This window comes from Erinaceus europaeus, chromosome 1, assembly GCF_950295315.1.
Source record: "Erinaceus europaeus chromosome 1, mEriEur2.1, whole genome shotgun sequence".
Taxonomy (NCBI): Eukaryota; Metazoa; Chordata; class Mammalia; order Eulipotyphla; family Erinaceidae; genus Erinaceus; species Erinaceus europaeus.
This window is the reverse complement of record NC_080162.1, coordinates 176,467,472-176,482,410: the sequence shown is the minus strand read 5'-3', so window position 1 is coordinate 176,482,410 and position 14,939 is coordinate 176,467,472. Positions and strand designations below refer to the sequence as shown.

Here is a 14,939-nt window from a genome sequence, read left to right as displayed (position 1 = left end):
TTAACCCACATACTTGACAGTTGAATCTTTGAAGTATATTATGAAACAAATAATAACTGGTAGCCTATAATTGTCTATAAATCGATAACAATTCCTTCAGTCCTACTCATATCCTTATTTTAAGAGCATAGCCTCAATATTCAGACTAACTTGCATGTGAATATGATAGCTTTATCTGGGAACTTTGTTTAGCTGTAATATGATGACTAGAATTAGACTCTGCTTTGTAGAGTTTTAATGAACATTAAACAGTTCAATACATGGTACACAGAATTTTTTAGACAAAAATATTCAAGTAGGAATGTTAATAATGTTATAGTTCTCCATAAACCTATATAACTCCCTAACTCTATTGGCAACTAGTCCACTTGATATCTTTCTCTTAAATACACATAGATAATAATTCTGAGAGTATATGACTAAAATATTGAGTGTTTTGTTTCATAAGTTTGAAATTTCAAGCCTTTATGTCTTATGTTTTTATGTCTTATACTAGTATACCTTCCAATATAATTTAAAAACTCCTACATTTATGACATCTCTCTGTAGAAGATGGATCTTGGGCAATATTTTATTTATACTCTCTGTTTTCATTAGAATATTTGTCCTCTGATAGCACTAACTGTCTTCAAATACTTTTTAATCATTATATTACAAAATAGGAATAAATTCTGTCTGATCCAATAATGCACAATCTTTCAGAGATATTTCCAAAATGTAAATTGCCTTGCTCCTGTTTTATTTTCTATTACACAATATTAACATATTTAACAGATGACTCTCAGAAGAGCATTATAATATTAATTTTGATTTAACTTTGATTAGATTTATATTACCTCTTCCATTATGTATCATCCATGTTAATACCATAATAGGTTTTTGCGTGTAATAATTAAAGATTTATTGCACTACAACTTTTAAAATATAATGGTGTCATGTACTGAATTATGATCAAATGTATCCATACTTAGCTGAAGGATTTCTTCAATTCTAAAAACAATCCCATTTTTAATAATAAAAAAGCAATTATTTTAAGGTCTACAGTACTAGTTGAAAAATATTAACATGTGTATTACTTTTAAATATCCAATGAAAACATACCACATACTTTTGGATTTAGAATACAGTCAAATTCAGCAAACATACATTGACCATCATTTATTATATTTAAATTTATAAAGGTAAACATTTCATATCCATTCTGTAACATATGAAATTCTTTTTTAAAAACACATTTATTTATTTATTTATTTATTTATTATTGGCTTCAGACAAAGAATTTGAAAGGAGAGGAGAAGATAGAGAGGGAGAGAGACAGAGAGACACCTGCAGCACTGCTTCACCACTTGTGAAGTTTTCCCCCTGCAGGTGGGGACCAGGAGTTAGAACCAGGTCCTTGAGCACTGTAATATGTGTTCTTAACCAGGTGCACCACCACCTGGCCCCATATATTTTTTTAAAGAGTCAAACAAAGATTTTATTTATCTTAAATGGTTGAGCACATAACTAGCTTTTATTCTAGGAAATAAATAGGTAGTAAGCATAGATATATAGATCTTCATTCTCCACATGCTTATGGAGAAGTGTCATAATGAATGTGAGGGGATCAGAGAGATAGCTCACCTAGGAAAATGGTTGCTTTTCCTTGAGTGCAAACTAGGGTTGAGAGCACCTGATTCCATTCTCTCTGTTTCTTTTTTTAAATTTTTATTTATAAAATGGAAATACTGACTATACCATAGGATAGAGAGGTACAATTCCCACTACCAGAGCTCCATATCCTATGCTTTCCCTTGAAAGCTTTCCCATGAAATTCTTAATGACAAAAATGTGTTAGATCTCATTTATGCATGATTTTAAAAAATCTAAATAATTTTGAGAAAACACAGGATATTGGGATTCCTTCCCTCTGTGCTTCATTGTACCATGTGCTTAATTACATATATATAACATGGATATATAGTCTTTTTCACACTAGCCAGAATAAAGATAATGAATCTTTTATTTCTCTCAGTTCTTCTGATACCCAACAGAAATACAGGCAAAGGTGATGCCTGTTTCCCTTATGATTATAAAATTTCTTCCTGGTCATTAAATTCTATAATCTGAAGTTATACAATGCATCTTACTGAAAATGGAGATATAATAAAAGAAAATAATTTGGATCGAAAAAACTCACTGCTTGGACCTAGGAGGTAGCTCACCCAGTAAAGCACACACTGTTTTTGTTTTTTCGTTTGTTATTTTATTTTATTTATTTTATTTTTACCATATCTTAGGACCCAAGTAAGAGACCTTTACCACCATATGGGAGCACTATACAAAGGAGAAACTTAAGGAGCACTGAAATGGTGTTGTAGTGTCTCTCTCTCTCTCTCTCTTCCTCTCTCTCTTTCTCTCTCTCTGTCACTCTGTGTCTGTGTCACTTTGTGTGTGTGTGTGTATGTGTGTGTGTGTTTGTGTGTGTGACTCTCTCTTGCTCTTTCTGTCTTCCTCTCATAGAAAAATAGAGACATAAAGGCATCCCAAATACTATTACTTCTGAAATTGCTAATGTAACAGCCATAGGCATAGTAGCATTTGGTAGAAACAAGTCTCCATCAAATAGGTATTTCAGGGAAAATTTTGGGTCAATTCTAAGAATTTTTATTTCTATCGTGCTTGTTATCAAAGGAAAATTCCATTTAAACTATACATCAAATACTAATAAAAGTGTAACACTTTATAGAGTTGAACACTTTTGTTCAACTAAGAACATTAAAGCTAGAAATGGGAAATTTATGGTGGAAAGACTTAATGCTATTTAAAATAAGATGTCCTACTGTGTTTTTCTTGTAATTCATCAGTCATTAACTGACATGAGAGTCTCTATTTTACATGAATTTGTAATATTTTATTTATTTACTTACTTATTTAGATACAGATAAGTAGTGAGAGAGTGAAAAAGACCACAACACCAAAACTTCTTTCTATGTGATGAGGTCTAGACTTGACCATAGATAACCCACATGGTGAAGCAGGACAGTATTCAAGTGAACTATTTAGCTAGTCTAGAAAAGTCTCTGTTTAAAAATTCCTTTTGTCCTTTATTCTTTCACCCTCAAATCATGAAATTTTTGCACATAGTGTATGTTTATTAAGTGCCTATTTGATGATAAATTAGAAGATGGTACCATTAATTTTTTTATCCTTTTAATTTATGGTTTACTTAATTTTTTATTTATAAAATGGAGATGTTGACATGGCCATAGAATAAAAAGGGTACAATTCCACACAATTCCCACCATCATAACTGCCTATCCCCTTGAAATCTATTCTTTATTTCTCTGGGAGTATGGACCTAGGGTCATTATGGGATGCAGAAGGTGGAAAGTCTGGCTTCTGTAATTGCTTCCCCACTGAAAGTGAGCTTTGGCAGGTCAGTCCATACTCCCAGCCTATCTCTCTCTTTCCCCAGTGGGGTAGAGCTGTGGGGAGGTGGGATTTCGGGACATATTGGTGGATAGTTTGCCCAGGGAAATCAGGATGACATCATGGTAGCATCTAGAACTTGGCAGGTGAAAAAGAGTTAAGATAAAAGGCAGAACAAATTGTTGACTAATCATGAACCTAAAGGCAAGAATATTGCACATGAAGATTTGGAGGTCTCCATTTTAGAAAAAGCTAGTATGTCTATTCTAGGTATATTCCAAGGGGGCATGATTTTACTCGTTCTTGTCTGAGCCTGACAGTTAACATGCAGGTGGACCCAAGGTATTTTCTAGGGAGACAGTGTCATAGATGGAAAAATGACTAAAAAGCTGGATCAAGGAAGAAAGTAGCTCCCAAATATGGGAAAAACACATACATTTCGTTAACTGTAAATCTGATCCATTTGATCTGGGGCCCATATTCAGCACAGGATCCTACGTGACCTCTGAATCCCTGTAGGTCTGAACTCACATTTTGTGGTCACCATTACACTTTTTATCATTAATGATTTACAATGAGAAAATATCAGATAATAGAAATGATTTCTTAAATGAGCAAATTTCTAGATTTATCTTAAAATAAATAAAATATAAGCATACAGAGGTTTAATTAGGAATTCCATAATTAGAAAGCTTTTAGCACATTTAAAACAAACAGAATAGACTTCAGGGTGAAATTTAAAATGTAGCTCATTGTATTTTCATGCCTGGGGTCTCAGAAGTCTCAGGTTCAATTGCAGCAACCACTAGAGCTGAGAGGTGCTCTGGTATCTCTATCTCTATCTTTCTCTCTCCCTCCCTCCCTCTCTCTCTCCATGTGTATCTCTGTCCTAAAAAAACAATTATTTAAAAAAATTAAGCACACAGAATAGTAAATAAAAAAACTGTGTGTTTAAAGGTGTTAACAATTCTAACAATCATTATCAATCATTAGGAAGAACATTAAACTACTGGGGATCAAAAATCTTACAAAGGGTCTAGTAGCATCAAATAGTCTTTAAAAAGGATTAATAATACAAATATAAATGTTTATCAAAGTAGATAGTGAAATTTTACTGTGAGCAAGGTAAGCATCACACAATGTAAACAGGTTAGGCGATGACACACATTTATAAAACGTTTTTAAAATATGTAACAAATAAAGATAACTATAACAAATCGTACCCATTCCAATTTTATGAGGAAAAAAAACCTGACTTGAATTAAAATAATCTCTGGAAGTAGACTAATGTATATAGTAAAAAAGCTAGTAAGTGCAAGGCGTGGGAAAAGTTCAGACATTCCTTCTGCATATTGAATCAATTAACAGCATGTCCAAGGAAGCACTGATTATTTGAAGGAGTAGAGAAAAATGACTTGGTTCTTTATAAGTAGTACAGATTATTAGTAGTATTCCAGATAGACCTGGTTGTAGAGAATTCATCATAAGCTTTCATCTTTCTACATTCACAGCTAGAAACTGTGCCCAGCTTTGAAAGCCATAACTACTTACCCCCATCAGCAAAATGAGTTAGTAGTTGAAAATGTTAATCACTTGATCAAAGCTCAAAAGTGATTGAAATTAGTTCTTTTAAATATGTTGATTTTTTGGGGGGGATTGCTGAGATAGCACAATGGTTAAGTACAAAAACTCTAATACTTGAGACACTGAGGCCACAGGTTAAATCCTTCAAACCACCGTAAATTATAATTGACTAGTGCTTTGGTAAATAAATCAATAAATAAGTAAATAAATAAAATATGATGTTTAAGCTAAAAAGATATACATACTTTTTTAGGAAAAATAAAGAAAGAAAAAATGAGAGAAAGAGAAGGAACAATATAAATGAATAAATTATAAAGAACAAAATAAAAACAAGGAAGGAGGGGGTCTGGCGGTGGCGCAGTGGGTTAAGCGCATGTGGTGCAAGTGCAGGGACCCGCCTTAGGATCCCGCTTTGTAGACTCCGACTCCCCACCTGCAGAGGAATCGCTTCACAGGCGGTGAAGCAGGTCTGCAGGTGTCTTTCTCTCCCCCTCTCTGTCTTCCCCTTCTCTCTCCATTTCTCTCTGTCCTATCCAAAAACATGAACAATGGCAATAACAATAACCACAACGAGGCTACAACAAAAAGGGGGAAAAATGGCCTCCAGGAGCAGTGGATTCATGGTGCAGGCACCGAGCCCAGCAATAACCCTGGAGGAATAATAAAAGAAGGAAAGAGGGAGAGAAGGAAAATAGAGAATAAAAGAAGACTTCACTTACGTATCACTTTATTTATTAAGCTTTTTAACTTTCATTGCTTTGTTTATCTTAGTATATGTCTCACTTCTTGGAATATTAGCCCTAACTAAACTAGAGGCATTCATATTGTTTCTCCTCTGAGGTTTGAAATCTGTTATCTTTGTTATAATTTTTTATTAACTATTTAAACATAGATGTTCTTTTCTAGATGTGTTGTAATATGTCATTTTTAACCCCCATTGGGGTGCACCATTCCTGGAAGTACTGGAATAAGGGGTTGATGCATGGAGTGGATGAAGAAGTCCCAACTCCAACTTCCAGTTCCAAAAATCCATTCAATACATTGTCCTCATATAGAAGAAAACTCAGATATTCAAATGATAAGAACAGATACTACATTTGAACTTAGCCAAAGGCCAATAAGCAATGTAATATGCTATTTCATGTAATGTAAACTGTGCTTACAGCTATCATCTATCTATAATTCTAACGTTACTTAAATTTTAAGATTTAATATAATGTAGAATTTAAGGCATTAGGCATGCATGATCCCAATGGACCATATCTCTGCATGATTTTTTTCCCCACTTCATACTTTTGGAATGGGATAGAGATAAAGGAAGAAAACAACTAAAAGGCAAACATAATGTTCCTCTATGCCCAGGGCTCTCTTCATGCTTTCTATGGTACCCTCATGTAGCTCCAGGGGATGAGCCCAGGGCCACACATTCAAGTCTTAACAGGCATTACTGAGAAATGGATTTTAATGTTGCTTTTATCGGTCTTAATTCCCAGAGTAACACATGTGGAGTATATTATGTCTTCTCTCCCAGTTTAAACCCAAAACATTAACATTCCAAGGGAGGTAAGCTCTAATTACTGAAAAGGAGTCCTCAATAATGGTCTTGCAAATCATTATTTTCTAAATGAAACAAAATAAACGAATAGTAAATAAATATAGCCCTCACAGCTAAAATCTCAGATAAATACTTTCTTCAAACCATCATTCATCCTCATTATATCTCATAGTCTTTAGATTCCTATTGTCAGCAATATTGTCAGCGCGAGGAATAACATCATTGCAAGACTGGCAAGCTCCTCATGGGGCGCGAGCGCTTCCACACTACGATCATCTCTGGCATTATGCTATTCCACTGCAGAATACTGTGCCCCAGTATGGTTCCGTAGCCCCCATGTCCACTTGGTCGATTCCAAATTATATTCCTCCATGAGGATAATTTCTGGAACCATCCGTTCCACCCCGGTTCCATGGCTGCCAGTTCTTAGCAACATCGCCCCGCCAGATATTCGTCGGGATGCGGCATCATCTAAGTTCATTTCCCACGTCTACACTCGACCGGACCTGCCAATATACACGGATATCTTTGCCCACCCTGTCCAACGCTTGACGTCTCGTCACCCAATCTGGTCCCCTACGCCTACACTGAACTTCTCTGTTCCAGACTCTTGGAAACAGAGTTGGCAGTCAGCTGAGGTAAAGAACAAACACCTCATCACAGCCCCCTGCAAGCGTCAACCCGGCTTTGACCTAGCACATTATGATTGGGCCCTCCTCAATCGCTATCGAACAGGCCATGGCCGGTGCGCCGCTATGTTCCATCGCTGGGGAGCCAGAGACGACCCGAACTGCTCCTGCGGCTACAGACAGACTATGACACACTGAGTCAATGACTGCCACCTCTCCAGATTCAAAGGAGGTCTTGAAACTTTACATCAGGCTCAACCTGACACTGTTGACTGGCTATGGAAGAAGGGCAAACGCTAGAAGAAGAAGAAGAAGCAGATTAAGGAAAACAAAACTATAAAAATTAACTAAGTAGTGTTGCTATGAGAATGCCATGCACCAAGGTCAACACCTTTTTCATTATGTTCAGGTTTTTGGAGGAGTGACTTAGAGATAAGTTTCACAGTTTGACCTTCACATCTGCAAAAGTTCTTCTGGGATAAAAGAAATATTTCTAAGTCTCATTTCTTATGATTTTATTACAAGCAATATCTGACTTTTCATGGAAAAAATCACCTTGATATTCTGTGCTCTCTATTTTGTATAGTTATATGTCTCCCTTTCCTTCCACTAAAATAATTATATACCTTTTTTCTTTGCATATAGCACACTTGTGTTAACTGTATACAACAGAGGCCAAAACATCAGAAAGTGAGAACTGCACTCAGAGAAATATGAATCTCTCTCTGGATTTCACTTCTCGGTTTACTATGAATAATCTTACTAATAAATCTCCCTTTGAATAGTTTCCATTGGTGACTCTTTTCTCTTGACAACAGTATGATCTATGATATGTTCGTTCATGTGAGGTGTTTGGTAAGCAGCTGACCTGGGAGATTAAGGACAACTTGGTGTTCCATATCAAGTTATTCCAGGCTTCTTAGGCAGTCAAGATCAGTAAGTGGGGAAATCTTAATATTGGAGAATTATTTATTCATTATTGACATATTTGCCAATATATTAATAACATTAACTAAAGCAATTCAGATGGCAGGCAAAGATACAAGAGATGGAAGAAGAAGCTCCATATCGTGATGAGATAGGGAGAATTACAGACTTCTGGCAAATTATCCCACCTTGAAACAAAGGTTACAGTTTGGTTGCTTTCTCAGAACAGTGATCTCAGAGAAGTTGTTATACTTCTCTCTTTTTTCTCTCTTATTAAATGAGATAATATGGCTGGGGAAACATCACAATAGTTGTGAAAAATACTTTCATACATATGGCTCTGAGGTCCCAGGTTCACTGCTCTACACTACCATAAGCCAAAGTTGAGCAGTGTTCTGGTCTCTCTTTCTCATTCTAATAAATAAAATAATCTTAACAGATGAGAAGTTAAAAAATTGTATCATATTCAGATCTCTCCTTTTCCTTCACATTAAAAATAATTTAAAGAGACTTTGATAACTGTATAATTTGTTTTTATTATAATGAAAATGTATATATATTATTGTAGTGAATTTTAAATATATATACTTTTTTGTCATTGCCAGGATTTAATTACTGCAGATCAAATGTTTCTCCTCCCTTTTCTTCTCCCCCTCCTCCTTCTCTTCTTCCTCCTCCTCATCCTCCCATCATCCAGGGTCCTAGTCAGAGAATCCTGGGATTCCTACAAAGACATGATGAGCCTAGACCTCTATCAGATACCTCTCTCCACTTTTATTGGTCATCTCTATCAGGAACAACATACTGGACCTTCTTGTGGGACTCTACAGGACCTTGCCCTCAGTGTACATCAATAATAGAAGGGACCGCCCCATTCTCCGAAAGGAGGTTAGGTAAACATACTCTGCCAAGCCAGAAAGATGGGTCCTGCAATGAGTGCAGCCTAGAATGTTCCTATATATGACTACAGAATGGAAACTCAGACCTACAGGGATGTAAATGTTACATAGGTTCCTGTGCTGAATATGTGCCCCAGATCAAATTGATGGGGTTTACACTTAACAATATTTATATGCTTTTCCCATATTTTGGAGCTACTCTCTTCCCTGATCCTGCTTTCTTTTCTATTTCCAACTCTGATACCATCTCCCAAGACAATACGTTTAGCCGACTTGCATGTTAGCTGTCAGGTTTAGCTAAAAATTAATAATGTTATGGGCCCCTTGGAACTTAAGATAGACCTACCAGCTTTTTCCAGAATGTAGACTCCAAATCTCATCTGCTCTATTCTTGCCTTTAGGTTCCTGATTATTAAACAATCTCTTCTGCTTTATATCTTAATGCTCTCTCAGGCACTAAATTGTAGGTGCCACCATGCCACCTGATACCAGCCCTGGGCAGACAACCTCACCAACATAGCCTCGAACTCCACCTCTCCAGAACCCCTGCCCCACTAGAGAAAGATAGAAACAGGCTGGGAGTATGGATTGACCTGCCAACACCCATATTCAGTGGAGAAGCAATTACAGAAGTTTCCACTTCTGCACCCCATAATTATCCTGCTCCTAGAAGGATAAAGAATAGGAAAGCTTCCAAGGAGATAATGGTATGAGGGAATCTGATGGTGGGAATTGTAGCCCTCTTATCCTATGGTCTTGTCTGTCATTATTAAGTCAATGAAAAAAATTGACTTTTTATATTTATAAAATATAAAATGTAGAAATGTATATATAAATGATACAAGTCAAATTATAAAAATTGTTCTCATTTCTTTGATTTTGAGCAGGCAGGTGAGAAAAATTCAAGTGAATAATTACATATCTATAGCCACTAAATATTTAAATTTTAATGAGTAGATTAATTCATATTCAAGTAATGATTATATGATGAGATGTTATATCAATTCATGCATTTATTTTTAATTCATTATATGCATTACCATATAAATTAATACATGTAACAAATTGGAGGATGAAAGGGATTTTTGACTTAACAAATTTAATTCTGTCCTCGTGCTGCTAGAGTACAGGTTTACAGACACTCTTGAGGAGTTAGGTGTAAACCTTTTGCCTGTATTTTCTGATGTATGTAAACTGAAATACAAAAAGAAAAAAAGCAAAAAAAAATTCACCTCTTTTTCTTGCAGATAAAGTGTATTACACTGCATACATATACCATGAATAAATATGTGCATATAACTCTTGGAGCAATATTTTTTAATAGATTTGTAAGGGAGGAGTTATCAGATTGTTTGTAGATTATTTTGATATTTTGAGGAGTCTCTATACATACTGTTTTCCATAAAGATTGGGACAACTTGTCTCAACAATTTAAAAGGCTTCTTTTTCCTCCACATTCTCACCGTCACTTACTGTTTCTATTCTTGCTGATAACAAGAATACTTTAACAGTTTAACAGTTAACTACTTTAACAGTTGTGAGGTGGTTGGTACATCATGGCTTTCTTTATTTGCATTTCTCTAAATTATAAAAAATTAACAATTTTCATGTAACTGATGGTCATGTGTATGTCTTTTTTGTGAATTATCTTTCAGTTATCTATTTTCTTCATAGAGCTCTTACTATTTCATGTCGTTAATGGGTTTTACAAGTTCTTTGGGTACTACCTTTTGTTTGATGCACAGCATGCAAAGATGTCCTTCCACTCAGTAGACTATGTTTTAATTTTAATGATGTTTTATTTTGTTGTGCTGGAACATAGGTAGAACGGGTAAGGATCCCATTACGAGAAATAAGCCAGGAGGAAAAAGACGAATCCCAGATGATCTCACATGTGGGACTGAAAAACAAAGTAAGGCAAATGACAGTATGGAACATAAATAAATTCTTGGTTTTTACCTGAGTTTTTTACTTGGTTTTTTCTAAGTTTACTAAAGTGGGAAGAAAGTTCAAATTTAAAGGGGAAACATTACAGTGGACTACAGTTTGGGGGGAGAGCAGCACTTTGTTGGAGGTTGAGATAAACTAACATATTTGTGGAATTATATTATACCCCTAAGACAACACAGTTGTAATATAGCATTTCCTTAACTAATTAATTGATTAATTAATTAATTGAATATTACTCTTGCTCCCATGATAGGTGACTTAAAAATGCATGAAAATCAAAGTTTTTAGGAGCTGTGCAGGGAAATTTGCTAAATCCTTGCTGATTTCTAGTTTCTGCAATCTTTCTCACTCTCATCTGTATGCTCTCTTCCCAACATTCCTCTAGTGACTACCTAATGCCCTTGTTGTATTATTTAGACGTATTTATTCCTCAGATATAAGTTCTTCTCTTGGCAAAATTTGCTTGAATGGTCTAGAATCACCAAATTTCTGGTTTTAGTGTTGGTTCTGTCATTTTATTAATATAATTATACAGTACAACTAAGGCCTCTAAATGTTTTACAATAGGATTCTAATAAATTTTTCATAGAAAGTTTGGTTTATGGAATAAAATTACTTTTAGAACATTTCAAGAATAAGCATTCAATTAATTGGAAGTACCATAAACAAGTAATTTCACAGAAACAAGTAATTTTCTTAAATTATAATTCCCAAATCTCCAGTTCATTGTTAAATTTGACTTCTCTGAATAAATAGTTGAATCTACCCTGTTTTTCATAGTCTCTATGACACTGATGAATTATCATCTATTAAGACTTCTTTATAATTAAACAAAATAAATACAGTATTGTCTTTGGATTGACTAGAAACATTCAAGTCATTTTAATTTTATATTTTCAGTACCCAGAATTGATAATGATTGTACAACTAGTGAAATGAAGACAGAACAGTTGTTTTTTTCAAAAGATTTTTTTTTCTTTTTTCTTTTTTTTTTTAATCAAGTAGTATAATCAACCTGGGATTTTGTACATATGCAGCACTACTAATGGGTGGCCTTCTTAGTTAATTTATATTAATTTTAATTTGGAGAAATGGAGAAAGAGAGACTTAGTGAGAGAAAAAGATATACAAAAGCACGTTTCCACCAATCATGAAGTTCCATTGGTCCATTCATGATGCTTCCATCTAGTGTCAGTGTTTATACAAATTACCTCATGCACCATGATTCTGTGACCTACCAGCTGAACTATCTCCTACTCCAAAATATTTAAATTTTAATTAAATATTAAAAATATTTAATTTTTAGTTCTACCAGTTGACCTATCTCTCCAGCTGCTCACTCTCTCATATTTCAATAATTGTATAAAATGTTTGGCAAAGGAAATGTAATCAAATTATTAGTTATTTCTTTACTGCTATGTGTACTAATATCTCACTGAATTAACTGAAATGATATGTTTTCTGCCATGACTTCTCCATGGCCATTAAGTACTCATCAAAGGAATATATATGGATATATATATATATATCTTAAATTCTTACACCTTTTATTATCTGTATTTGTTAGAGACAGCCAGAAGTCAAGAAGGGTGGGGAGATAGATAGAGAGGGAGAAAGGCAGAGACACCACCTGCAGACCTGCTTCTCCACTGGTGAAGCTTTCCCCCTGTAGGTGGGGCCAGGGGATCGGACAAGGATCCTCGTGCATTGTAACATGTGCCCTCAACCAGATGCTCCGCCAGTCAGCCCCAATAATTTATTTCAGCCTTTAACTAAGTAATAATTAATTATTAACAAATCAATTAATTATATAGAGTCAAGGAAATTCAGAAGGGAGGAAAAGGTAGAGAAGGAAAGAGACAGAGAGAGACACTTGCAGCCCTATTTCATCACTCATGAAGTTTTGCCCCAGCAACTAGGGACCAGGGGCTTGAATTCAGATTTTTGTGCATGTGATTGTAACTTGACTTGTCAGATGAAAACGACACTTAGAGAAAAATAAATGGGCCAATATTTGATTATATAGCTAAGAGTCATGAACCAAACTTGAACCTTGCTGTTCTAATAAAAACCTATGAGAAATGAGTAAAAGTGGGCCAGGCAGTGGTACTTTCAGTTGAATGTACCTGCTACTGTGGGCAAGGACCCAGGGTTTAAGTCACTGGCACCTACCTGCAGGAGAAAAGCTTCTTGATTAGTGAATCAGTACTGGTTCCTTTCTATCTCCCTAGTCCATCTCAATTTCTTTATATATAACCAATAAAATAAAAAATAAGTAAAATAAAATAAGTGGGTCTCTCCAGGACTTTATGTTCACTATAAAGTAGGAATGGTAGGAACCTCTGAAGGATGAGGGCATGGACTGACCTGCCAATGTCCATATCCAGCAGAGAAGCAGTTACAGAACCCAGAGAACTCTCACATTCTGCACACCAAAAAGAACTTTGGTCCAAACTCCCAAATGTGTAAAGGACAGGGGAAGAAGACTGAAGGACTCTGAATCAAAGTTCCACCAGAATGCAAATTGTCATCAGAATCTTTTTTATTTTAATTTCTTTATTGGAGAATTAATGTTTTACATTCAACAGTGAATACAACAGTTTGTACATGCGTAACATTTCCCAGTTTTCCATATAACAATACAACCCCCACTAGGTTCTCTGTCATCCTTCTTGGATCTGTATTCTCCCCAACCACCTACCCCAGAGTCTTCTACTTTGATGCAATACGCCAATTCCAGTTCAGGTTCTACTTGCGTTTTCCTTTCTGATCTTGTTTTTCAACTTCTGCCTGAGAGTGAGACCATCCCATAGTCATCCTTCCATTTCTGACTTATTTCACTTAACATGAATTTGTCAAGGCCCATCCAAGATTGACTGAAAACGGTGAAGTCACCATTTTTTATAGCTGAGTTATATATATATCATAACTTGCTCAGCCACACATCTGTTGTTGGACACCTGGGTTGCTTCCAGGTTTTGGCTATTACAAATTGTCCTACCAAGACATATGCATACACAGATCTTTTTGGATGGGTGTGTTGGTCCTTAGAATGTATCCCCATGGGGATCAGGTGGTAGCACAACTGGTTAAGTGCAGGTGGCTCAAAGCACAAGGACTGGAGTAAGGATCCGGTTCCAGCCCCCGGCTCCCCACCTGCAAGGGAGTCACGTCACAAGTGGTGAAGGAGGTCTGTAGGTGTCTGTTGTTCTCTCCCCTTCTCTGTCTTCACCTCCTCTCTCCATTTCTCTCTGTCCTATCCAACAACAATGACATCAATAACAACAAAAATAAAACAACAAAAGCAACAAAAGGGAATAAATAAATAAATTTTAAAAGAAGAATATATTCCCAGGAGAGGAATTGCAGGATCATAGGGTAGGTCCATTTCTAGCGTGCCAAGAGTTCTCCAGACTGTTCTCCACAGAGGTTGGACCAATTGACATTCCCACCAGCAGTGTAGGAGGGTTCCTTTAACCCCACACCCTCTCCAGCATTTGCTGCTATTACCTTTTCTAATGCATGGCATTCTCACAGGAATGAAGTGATATCTCATAGTTGTCTTCATTTGAATTTCTCTGACAATCAGAGAGTTTTATCATTTTTTCATGTGTTTCTTGGCCTTTTGAATCTCTTCTGTGATGAACATTCTGTCCATGTCCTCCCCTCATTTTTGGATGAGGTTATTTGTTGTCTTGTTATTGAGATTTGCAAGTTCTTTATATATACTGGTTGTAAGCCTATGGTCTGATGTATGGCATGTGAAGATCTTCTCCCACTCTTTGAGGGGTCTTTTGGCTTGGGTCATAGTTTCCTTAGCTGTGCAGCTTTTTAATTTGATGTAGTCCCATAGGTTTATGCTTGTCTTAGTCTTCTTTGTAATTGGATTCGTTTCATTGAAAATTTCTTTAAAATTTATGCGGAAAAGAGTTCTGCCAAAATTTTCCTCTTAGTATCTGACAGTGTGTGGTCTAACATCCAAGT

General features: G+C 35.7%; 1 non-coding gene across 1 annotated transcript; it reads right to left on the bottom strand.

Annotated features, from left to right (window-relative positions):
• Window positions 1–5,932: 5,932 nt before the first annotated feature.
• On the bottom strand, window positions 5,933–6,121 carry LOC132542575 (U2 spliceosomal RNA). Its single transcript, XR_009553569.1, has one exon. It is a non-coding gene; the product is annotated as a U2 spliceosomal RNA (small nuclear RNA).
• Window positions 6,122–14,939: the final 8,818 nt, after the last annotated feature.